Here is a 12,760-nt window from a genome sequence, read left to right as displayed (position 1 = left end):
CTCTCTTGCACTTCTAACAAAGGTTCTAAAGACAGGACTTGTTAATGGTAATCGCATTCGAGTTTCGTTTTTATCGATCGCATCGTTATCCGGAGCGAGTGGAAATTGTTTTTGTATTTCCTCTCTGAATAAAGGGTGGTGGGATATTGCGGGTTAATGTGAAAATAACGAGCCTTGTGGTGCGAACACTGGATATTATGGCGTTAGTGGCTGCCTGTCAAAGTCACACGGCAGCCCTCGCGTGAGGCTCTCGCTCGCTTTATTGATCAATCTCCTTATTGTTTTCCCAAGCATTCTATATTTGATGAACCTTGTTATATTAATTGCTCCGGTATCGAAGTTACACGAGTCAATACTGATACAACTTCTGATAAGGCCCCTAGTGACTGATATTAGAAATTGATTTTTGTAATCGCTGTAACACAATACGAGTACTTACCTGTGTTATAGTGAGAAGTATTTTAAATGTAGTGTCGCTTGAATATTACTTTCATATCAGTAGTTTAAATTTGAGGTTAAGATATAAACTGCTTTATGATCTTCCTACCTATGCTATGTATTTCAGTCCACTCATTTCTCACATCTCCATCAATTCATTTAAAACAGAGTCAGTCAATCCACACGTTGAAAACCAACATTCAATTCCCTTACAAATTTCATCATATCCACTATACACAAGCCAGCCTGTTTCAGACAGAAACTCAAACATCTGAAACTGAAGCATGTTGGAGACAGGCTAATTATGTAAATGCTTTAAACCTGTTTATTCAGCAAGTTTGTGGGCTAGTAAATATGGAGAAGCCACACCCCCTCCTGGACTTGGCACCAGCCCGACATCCCGACATCCCCGCAGCCTATTGTGCTCCATACACGTATAAGTTTTTGTGCTGTCCTTTTTAATATACCAAGACTTTTTGTCTCTACATTTTGTTGTAGAGTTTTTGTAAAACCTCCTTTTAGCTTGGCTGTGGGTATCGTGTAAGCAGAACTTTGGTTTGGTAGTCTAGATTTTAAGATCGGTTCTGTTGCATGATTTGCATGACAATAGCGCTAATATTGCTTTTTAAATACGTGGATATTAGCGGTCTGAGCGTTTTTTTTTTCAGAGTAAACATAACTACTTTAACATTTTAGGTTAGGATTCATAAAACGAAGAAAAACTGGTCTTAGAATCATACAAGACGAATTCTAAAGACTTTCAAGCCGTGGAGCTGCTACCCACACGCTTGAATCCGCGTACAAAAAAAAGCATTATCACACGAATATAACAAAATTAAAAGCTTCTTAATACGTTTGTATGTCCGTTACTTCTTCTCACTAAAACAACTTCACCAATTTGGATGAAATTAAAAATAGGAGTAACTTTAATGCTGGAATATTGTTAAGTTCATCACGGTACGCTGATTGCTCCCACAATAAAAATTGATATAATTGGATTCGAAGATAGAAAAACCTTGGGTTATAGGTTAGCTCATCTAGCAGAGATAAAAAATAACCTAGATAGGCCAGACACGAGTTTTGTAATGTAGCTCTTGGCTCCAGACAGTGCCTTTATGTGGATAGCTTCGGCATAAGGATTACAAATTATATTTAATGTTCGCGTCTTGTTTTGGCTCTCATTCAAAGGATCTGTGCTGTATTGAGCGGTGCTGAAGGACGTTTTCGAACGGCTAAGGGATTATAGCTTTTAGAATGTCGGGAATAAGAACTGTTATTGCGGACACTGTATTGTAGAAGTTATTGAATTAGTTTAGTGTGTTGTAAAAATTGTCGAATTGCTTGTTTCATTTGGCTAAGTTTAAGCTATTGAAGTTAAGTGTATAAATTGAGTGTATATCTCTCTTTTTTGTTTTTATACGTGAAACACATTTGATGAGAAAATATTTAGAAAACCGCATAATTTATATTAAGTGTATATATTATGGCCTCTTTTTTGTTTTTATGCGTTTTTATTCTGTGACAAAAATATTTAGAAAGTCCCATAGTTTCGCATACAAATTCAACTCTTAAAGCAACTTCATTCAACTACTCCAAAATAGTCTTATCTAGCTAAAAAAAGGTTTAAAGGTTTAAATTCAACCCCCGAGTGGGTGTGAATGTTTACAAGGGGGTTTTATTCAACACGATAATAAAACATGTATTTTATGATTTTTGAGAGCACCCCTAGGAAGCGGGCGCTCAAGTGTTGAAGTTTGAATAGCATAATCCAATCCTGTTTATCGAATGAGCATGCTACTTATAGGATAAGCTTGTGGTTTATTTATTACGTATAGTAAATCTTGTTTTTGAAAAATTGTTGCATGAATTTTGTCATCAGGGTAAGGAAAATATGTATCGTAGTAATTTTGGACGAAGTGTTTGGTATTCGTTTTGTAGAGTTGTGTATACAATAGCATAAACGCAAAGCTGTCTGTCCGTTTGTCATTAGGCTGTAGGTATGTCATGATCTGTGACAGCCAGACTGTTGAAATTTTCATTGATGATGTATTTTTGTCGCCTCATAAACAAGTAAACGTTGTTAAGGTCATAAATTGTTGGGTGACAAACAAGTTGTGAGTAACCTGAATTTATTTATCATCCATTTTAATTGTTTTTCTTTAGCTTGTATGTACGAAATCCTCACTCTGAATCCAAATCGCATTTCACCGGGCATTTAGATTTGTCACTTCTATACATTTAGTGAATTCACCTCAGCTAACGATTGTAGAGTCACTTGTCATTTAGTCATTCAGATAAGTAGCTGGTTCTATGTAAAGAAAGTATTGAAATGGATAAAATAATTTGAAAAAGACAAAGTTATCAAAACCTCGATGTTAAAAAAAATGAGCCACGGGCTGTTTCAATTTTTGAAAACGCTATGCCGTTTCAAACGTCACGATTGTAGTACAATATATTTACAAGTTGAATAATGTAGAACTGTATGACTAATTCATAGATTTATTGCAAAAACGTTATAACTATAGCAAACGTCCCATCATAATCATAACCCAATCGAACCGCAGAACATTTAAAAACAACCAACAAAAGTCGAACCGAAATGGAAAAATATCGGAAATATAAACCGTTATTTATTCAACGCTATCAGGCTGTCCACATAAAATCGGAACTAAAGAACTAACATTCAAAATCAAATCGCTCGTTGCGCCGAAGTCAGTGCGAGTGAAATATTCGAAGGCGAACACGCGACGCGTTCCCCGCGGGACGTCAAAAAAATGTGTAAGGTCCACAGTTTACTGAGGCGCAGTCTTTTGTTTCGAATTTTAGCAGATATAGCATTCTAGATATCGAGCCACAATTTAAGTGGGAGTTTCTGTGTATTCGGGTAATTTAGTTGCCTGAACGTGGGTATCTATGTGAGGATTCTAAATGCCCACTGATGTGTGAGAATTTTCATCACAACCTACTCTTTCTAGGGATTATTCTATCATTTCATTATTTTTCATCAAAATTAGAGAAGTGTGATGAATTTAGATTTTGTAGAATTTTATCCAGTTTAACCGTTTTTTTATAAGTATCATGTAGACCAGCGTTTATTTCAATAGCATAAGTAGATTTCTAGTAAGTAATTTTTACAAAATTGTGGTAATTTTTGAGGTTTGAGATAGCTTTATTTCTCATAAGAATTACAATACTTACTTAAGAAAAACTAAAAATTTAATCATTTGTGTTGAAATTTTATCATTCATAAAATAAATTCACTGTTTTATCATAAAACTATTCAACTCAATAAAACCGCCTAACCACCTAAACAGTCGACACACCATTCATCATTATTATTCCAAAAAGGTTCTTTAAAACTTGTTCCATTCATATTGAAACGTTTGCAACAAATTCTGATCCTTCGTAATCTGTAGGTTTTTTCCTTCGGTTAGTAAAAACGGGTATCATGACCCGGCGGCCATTAGCTGTTCACGTCACAACATTGATGGATTGTCCCGCAGACATCCTCAAGATATATGTGGTTGAATGCGGACGGTAGCGACGGGAATTCTGGATTTACAGCTAAAATGACACGTCATTTTGATATTTATTATTATGTTACTTCATCATTTGATTTGGAAACAAGATTTTGTGGGATAAATAGTAGATTTATTTTGCGTTTCTAAAGTTGAAATAAGTTATTTTTCTTTGTAATATTTTCTTCTTTAAATGTTCAAGTTTCATACTCTGATCTGGCAAAAAATATTGCAAAAACATTTTATATAAAGTTTTAAACGCTAGCTACATAAAACTTTAATGAACCCAATTACATACTATTGAAAATATCGCCAATAGCATTTTTACTAGAGTCGTTATCGTAGTAATCAATTCTCTCATCACTAAGCCTTCAGATTACCTTCCATTTACGACAGCACGAAATCCCTGAAAACGTATTCAGAATCAATTTCGACACAATATTTGCTATCTGTATTCCAACATTTACCAGAGCTAAAAGCCCACATCAATGCATACAATACGGACGCACTATTTAACAGGAATTACGATAATTAAATTCTCGTAACCTTGCACTAGCCCATCCGTAGGTCGCCGGAAAATCAGCTCGATAAATACGTACTTCAAACAGGATTGTATTGTGGAAATGAGACACCATTATGCGCAGTCCATAGCGCCGTCTCGCTTAAACAACAGCTCACAGATAGTGTAAAGATCTCATGGTACCGGCAAGGATCATCTGGTTGCAACGCTTCCTGGAAACCGGAATATACAGGCTGCGCAAACAGTGTCAGGGGCACACACAGGGTGTTCCATTGATGAAATATTTGCTAGGATTCTATTTGATTCCCGTTTGCAGTTTGAACTTTAACGTACGTGGGTTTTGCAGGCTTTTTTGCTTTGATGGTTCGGTTTTGTGATGTGGATTTAATATTCGGTTTTTATGAGTTTTGAGTGGCTCTTTTATGTCGTGTTTTGTAACGAGTTTTTAGTTTTCGACATCAAGTTTTCATTGATATTGCGATTGACTACAGTTTAAATTATAAACGTAAGTAAATTATTGTTTTTTACTTATAAATTCTTAACTTTATTGAAAGAAACCTTAATATCGAAGATTTTTTTAATCTTCTTATCCTTTTCTTTCTTTTTTGAATTATGCTGTTTTCCATGCACATTTAAAACGTTACGAAATGACTCTACATGCCTACTAATTGTATAATTTCCATAACGAATATTCATTCAAGTGCACTATTCTTGATTTACTCAGTTCTCTTTACATTCATTCGCCAGCAAACTTTTTACCAACCAAAATTAACTTTTCGAGTATCTCATCTCGAATACGATTTGTGAGATTGAATACATTAGTATCAGTTGGCCATCTTATTGAGCTTCGCCGAGGTTCTGTCTAGACTAGCAAATGACTCATCTCACATACATCTGACGCACTCAAAGAGATTTACTACAAAACTTTGCGACTTGATGAGAACTTGAATTGGGCTTAAAAAATAGTTTCGTTCTTTTCGGTTTTGAGTTCGATGGCATTTGTGAAGAGTTTTTCAAGCATTTTTACATTTTTTATTTTATTAATGAGTAATTATGATAGAGTTGAGCATAAAAAGAAGGTCAAGACTTAGAGATGACAAGACAAAGAAAAGTGAAGTAGAATTGTTGGTTAAATAATAATTGTCATATGAATAAGTAAAAAATTATCTTAAAGGTAGATTTATTAATATAAAAAATTTCGAAAGATTCGCAATGCTCTTTATGCTATTGTTTAACCGCGATTTCGGTTTTATATTTCGGCAACGGCAAAAAAAAATACACCATGAGTGAGAATTTCTCTAGCTATCACGGTTAGAACGTAAGATACAGCTTGTTAACAGATAGACGAACATACAGACAGTGGAACTTAGTAAAGGGAATTTAATTAAATATTTTTTTTACTAATTGGGTACGAAACTCAAAAAACAAACAAATTACGCGTCAGTGCGGTCAAATAAATAATTTTAATTAACGTATTTTGTCGCAAATCGCCGTGTAGAGCAACTTGGCACGTTGTTTAAAACCGAGGGGTAAATTGCAAGTTATGGCGTCGCAAGCGGCTCGGGAGCTACTTACAAACACTTAAAATCTTTTGTGTTCTGCACGTGAGGCAAACGTGATACTATAATGAGGGTACTTTTGCATTTTACTTGTTTAATAGGCTACGTAATTATGCGTTAATGATAGAGAAAACTGCTCTACGTTTCCTACGATATATGTGACATTTGAGGAGCCAGACAATGGTACACCGTAGTAGCAAAGTGAATAGAAGAGAAAATATATTCGAATGATATTCGCTCCTGACAAGGGACGTGATTTTGTCTTGGTAGAATATGTTTAAATAATAGAAACATGTTTTAAATGTGTGATTGTATTGCATAGAATATAAGTAGGAAAAGCTGTAGATCTTTTTTTGTCTCCCTCTTACTGTGAAGGGAAGTAGGAGGTCCTATTTCTCTTATTTAGCTTCTGAATAATTTCGTTGGGGGTTCCAAAACAGTAGACTTTTTACCCTTGCTGTCTGGCAAAAGATTTCTAGTCCTTTTAAAGGATTGAAGGCTTTTATGCTAGATATGAGACATGTGTTAGGGCTTATAAATATGTTTTAGTGCTCTTTTATGTAAACACTAAACTTAAAATATTATCTTATAGTTAGTAAGATACAATGTCTACATTTTAGGGAAATATGCCAATATACATATACCTTCATAGCATGAACCACTTGATACACTTCCAACAGTATTTTCTCACACCAAAAAAGGCATTTTTTTTTACTAAAATGATTATGCATCTTTAATAAAGCCTCGTGTATTATTTGTTTTTGATAAGCATTTTAATAAATTGCTTAAGTGTAAATCTTTCAGAAATCGACTGACGAACAAAACGAAAATTAGCAAATGTTGTATGCGATTCTAGTCCTCGCTGCAGACAAAATAATTACATTCTGAGGATAAGTCTCTAAAAATTTATAAATTAAAATTATATCGACTTCTTCATTTACTATTTTTTAATTTAATCAGCTTAAAAAACTAAAAACGTGTCTCATCCAAAATTAACCTCAAACGAATTTCAACGTTTGAGGTTAATTTTAGGTTAATTTGAGGTTTTTTACACGTTTACCAGCCAGTAATTTCTTGTGCTCCGTAAGGAGGTTCTATAGATGAGTACAATGAGGGTAGTATAATAAGCAGGCTGGCAGGAGGCCAGCGGGTCCTGCCAAGATACTGCACGATAGTCGGCCGAGATTATTGCCTGTTGTAGCAATCTAAGCTTTATTTACTTCTTACATTTATAGGCGTTTCTGAAGAATGGCTTGAACTATTTTGAAATGAATAAAGCAAAGAGAGTTGAGGAGGGGAATTCATCCTCTTTTGAGGTCGCTAGATTTGTTTTTTTTTTATTAGTGGCATGCTTTCATTTATATTTAGAACACCAATTGATAGAGTTTTTTTTTTTTATAAATGCGGACAACATCACATACATTGTTCTGAACCCAAAGTAAGTTGCTAAAGCACTTGTGTTATGGAATTCAGATACAACGAAGGTACCACAAACACCCAGACCCGAGACAATGTAGAAATGTGATTTTTTACATTGACCCGACCGGGGATCGAACCCGGGACCTCAGAGCTAGCGACACCTTGAAACCGGTGCGTACGCCACTCGACCACGGAGGTGACCGATATTTTTTTCCGATTTGCAAAATGAAAGATTTGTGTTACCCACAAAAAGTCGTGGATAATCGCCACGTTTAATATAAGTAAAATAAACCAAAAAATCGTCTCTGAATCACTAATTACACTCATCGACTTTCCGCACAGCCATTACAAGGCCAGTCGAATAAAACCTCAATTAAAACAAAAGAGCGGTTATAACAAAACGATTCGGCATTACTAAAATAAAGTCTGAGAGAGTAACGATAGACGAAAGCGCCCAATTTCCCTGCCAAGGAGTCTGGGATCGTTTGGCGGGGGAGGGGGGTAGTGGGAAGGGGGGGTACGAATCAGGTCAGCGCACTTTGCCGTCTTATGGTGCGCGAGACAGGGCGGCGACGCGGACCGTCGAATCTATAGCCTAAGGGTGCCCACACACGGTGCGTAACGACTGTTGTTGTTTTCCACGTCTGTGGCCGGCTTTATTGTTCGGAAAGGTGGCAGCATTGTTGTTCGATTTTCGAAAGTAGTTTTATGTTCTTGTTTTGTTCGATTGTGTTTCTTTTTCATTTCCATTTCATGAGTAAAGAAGGATTTACGTCATTGGATGAATGGAAAGACTTATTCATTTCGAATAACCAATTTTCTCTGTAAATCTTTCTAGATAGGTATCGAATTTGATGACGGCAATGACAGAGTCAGGAACACTTGAACAAAAATCATGTCTCTACATTGCACGGAGCAGTGACAAATATAAGATAACAATTGAAGTTTTTAATAAATACGACGGGTATATTTTAAGCCTCAAAATCTATTCTATTCGGAACAATATCAAATCGCTTTCGAAGAACACAATACCCCTAAATTAGGAACACTCACATACACAGCAATACTCATAATTAATCTCGGTACTAATTAGCTCTATACACAGTCAGCCGTACAGATTAGCCAGTCAAAACACGCTAGTTAGAGTCCTATTCTACATAAACCTTCATGAATACAGCATCATGAAATGTAGGGATTTTCAGTCCATTCCACAGCCAAGCACTAGGGTATACAGAAGTCTATTTTACTAATATTATAATAAGTGAGTTTGTATGTTTGTTCCATCTACACTCTGAATAGAAAGGATGTATAAATAAGCTCAAAGCCAAAAAATAACATTTATTAATGCCGATAAATTGACACTAATGTGACCATCTTTGTCATAACGAGTTCCATCGTGTGTCGGAAGGAACGTTAAATTGTAGGTCCCGGTTGTTATTCCTACATCATTGACAGTTGTTACATGTAGTCAGAAACTTGAAAATCCTGACAACCAGTCTAACCAAGGGGTATCGTGTTGCCCAGGTAACTGGGTTGAGGAGGTCAGATAGGCAGTCGCTCCTTGTAAAACACTGGTACTTAGCTGAAACCGGTTGGACTGGTAGCCGACCCCAACATAGTTGGGAAAAGGCTAGGAAGATGATGGTAAATAGTAATCATAAAATCGATAAAATGTTTCTATATCTTTACTTGGTTTAAGATTTACGAACAAGTTTATTTTGTTATGTCATTTATTTAACAATTACGTCACAGTAATAACTAAGTGGTTTAAAACACTAATGTAAAAGTCATTGTTTAGCGCATCTGATAAACTGCGAGTAACGCCGCGGGGCGCAGCTAACATTTCATAGCCTAGGGGTTTTCAGTTCATTTCCCCGCTAAGCACTGGGCTAGATACAGGTCCATTTTAAATAAAATCGATATTACGTCGCGACCTTTTTCTATCGGTTTAAATCGATACGTTGTAACACACAATTTTGAATTCATGTTGAACGTGATTCGAATTGAGTTTCAATTTTAATACTAGTTGAGCTCCGCGGTGGTGTTGTTTATTGACTACATTATATATTTTTATATAAAGTTGCATGTTTTACCTACAACGTTGGCAGGAAAATTATAATTGTTCATTTTATAAAAAAGTGATAAAAAGACATAATTATTTATGAATAAAAAAATACATGATATACATTAATACATTTCATGAACATATCGACTTAAAGCCAAACCATCAGACTTTGTCAAGCGCAAGAAAACATATCAACAAAAATTTGAAATAGAATCTTCACCTTTTTAGTTTCAAACTAAAAACAAGTTAAGACAATTAGTTATTGTCATAACTCATAACTCATAGATTATCCAATTAAAAATTAAAAAAAAAATACTATCCATATTTTTATAACTGAAATCACACCACGTGTGTTCAGTTTCAAACTCAAAAACAACTTATAGATCGTTTAATTCCAATCAAAAAATCCATGTGATATAATATATGGATTTTTATTTAACTGAAACCATCATATTTAGGTCAAACGGATTCCCTATCGGTTGCCCTATACGGTAGCTTTCCACATGGCTAACCAGAACAGTTACTATTAGGACAGCTTGCAACATGTTGTGATTAACAGCTAAGGGCTATCTTATCTGATGACGTCAATCGCGCGAAGGGCGACCATCGCAATCGACTCGATTTTAACATAAAATCGATAAAATATGCCCTGTGTAGTTAGCTTGATAAGTTCTCGATTTATCGAACGTTTTGGTTTGCTATAAGTTTTATAATATTAACCGTTAACCTTTTTTATATTTTAAGAAGAAAATGTTTCAGTTTTCAATGGATTTCTATAAAGGTTACCTTTGTTTAGTGTTTTTTTTTTATTTCTGTAAGTACATCAAGTTATTTTGCTTTAAATACACGCATCTGTCGATAGTAGCAAAATAGTAACAAAAATGCATTATTTATCATCTATATCTATACTTCTATATCTATACTTACTGATATATAAAGCTGAAGAGTTTGTTTGTTTGAACGCGCTAATCTCAGGAACTACTGGTCCAAATGGAAAAAATATTTTTGTGTTGAATAGACAATTCATCGAGGAAGGCTTTAGGCTATAAACCATCACGCTGCGACTAATAGGAGCGAAGATACAATGCAAAATGTAAAAAAAAAACAACTTCTACCCACGGGGACGAAGTCGCGGGCAACAGCTAGTTACGTATATTTCTTTTACAATAAAATAAAAAATACGTTATTTGCCATCTCACTTGTCGTATATCTCTATCTCGCTCTCACTCCACGTATGTAGGTTATGCATTTTATAAGTTCATGTCACAAATTCATTTCCGTAGTACTCATGAACTACGCGGTTACAAGCGCTACGCTGCGGCCTACGAGTGGCTACGAGAAATTGTGTAGCAACGGGTTATTCAGTCAACTGTGAGCTTAATTAAAAGCTTTGCTTACAAATGTGTAAATAATTATTATGTCCGTATTTTTTGTTCGAGTTTTAATTATTTCGTGCATAATTAAGTTTTGAAAAAACGAGTATTTTCGACCTGTTTCTGATAAATAAAATAATCATATTAGTTCTTCAATTTAATGTTTAAAATTCGCAAATTATATGTTCTATAAAATACCATATCGGTACCTACAAGTCGTGTCTGTATACCCTAACATACATATACTTTATAAAATAAAAGCATATCTTTTATTCATAAATTTCTTGCCTCTTTTCCCCAATCAGCTTCAATCTCAAATCAAACAAGAAACTAGTCTAAACTAACTGCATACGTCATTACCCATCAATCAAGTGCGTATACGATTTCTAACCAAACGTATGACGTCACAAGTCGGTAATGGCGGCGATAGAGCGGCACTTGTTTTAGCGCTACTTATTAAACTAAAGAGGTTTCAGTCCTTTATGTAAATATAGTTGAGTTGCTAAATGATGATGGATTTGAGTAATATATTATTATGTATTTACGTTGATATATTTTTTGTAGTATAGACGTGTTAATAATATTGTCTAGTTGCTTTTAGAGTAGGGCAATTACAAGGCTTAATCTAAGAGCAATAGATATAACTTTTTTTTAATATCTGCAGGTCAACTTTGAAAACCTTTACCATAATTTACTTACGGAATCTATATCTATACTAATCTATATCTATCTATACTCTATATACTAATATATAAAGCTGAAGAGTTTGTTTGTTTGTTTGAACGCGCTAATCTCAGGAACTACTAGTCCAAATTGAAAAATTCTTTTGTGTTGAATAGACCATTCATCGAGGAAGGCTTTAGGCTATAAACCATCACGCTGCGACTAATAGGAGCGAAGATACAATCAAAAATGTGAAAAAAACAGGGCAGGTATAAATCATAACTTGTATCTTCTACCCACGGGGACGAAGTCGCGGGCAACAGCTAGTCATGAATAAATACGCATTAATCATTTTGAATTTCCCATATAACTGATGGTAATTTTTGTGGATTACTCATTTTTATATTTCTCAAAAGATGTTCATTGTAATGCGCAAAAGCGGCCTTCAAAACATGTTTGGGGCTCGTTCAACACACTGTTCATTAGTATATAAGTATATTATTACATTGTAGGTTAAGATCTGATTCCATGGATACAGCGGAGTTATTTTTAGGGCAGCTTCCGAGCGGTCGTGACGGGCGTTCCGCATCGCTGAAGCCGCGGTTATGCGGTCGGCAGGCAAACCGCGTAACTTACTTGCTGTGTAGTTACATAGTACTATACAAACTCGCTATACATACTTGTTCCATCAACAGTTACCTATTTTCAGGCATACGATTAAAAGCTCTTTATTTGTAGAGTCAATGCGACTGACAAAAATATCGTTAAAAAATTTGCCGATAGAAATTTTCAAACAGGGAATTCCTAAATCTATATAGTTTACCACAAATTGATCTTGCATGGGTCTTTACTGACGTTTTATAGCATTTACAATGCGAGACGGCAAGAGACAAGTAGAGGCAGTCGCAATCAATGAATCAATTCGGCTTATCGAGGCCCACAGCTGGGCATAGGCCTTCCCCTGTTGCTTCACAACGCCCCGTTCTCCACCTTCCGTATCCAACACTAGCAAAACTACCTGAATAAGCTTGTGACATGATGATGTTCATGTAGATCAACATATCCTAAGGAATGAGGCAAACTCGAACTTTAGGGCCCGAATAAATTAAAACTGTCTATATGATAATATTGTACAGTTTTATAATCTTGTAAACCTGCAATTCGCTTTACCGCATAAGCTACCAAGAACTTGAATTTGATCGTGG

General features: G+C 35.2%; 1 protein-coding gene across 1 annotated transcript in view; it reads left to right on the top strand.

Moving 5' to 3' along the window:
• LOC113493702 (RIMS-binding protein 2-like) overlaps positions 1–12,760 on the top strand; it is a 30,131-nt gene that overhangs the window by 3,703 nt on the left and 13,668 nt on the right. The gene's annotated exons all lie outside the window — the stretch shown is intronic.

Source organism: Trichoplusia ni, chromosome 1 (genome assembly GCF_003590095.1).
Source record: "Trichoplusia ni isolate ovarian cell line Hi5 chromosome 1, tn1, whole genome shotgun sequence".
Lineage (NCBI taxonomy): Eukaryota > Metazoa > Arthropoda > Insecta > Lepidoptera > Noctuidae > Trichoplusia > Trichoplusia ni.
Note: the sequence above shows the minus strand (reverse complement) of the source record. Positions and strands in the feature narration are given on the sequence as shown.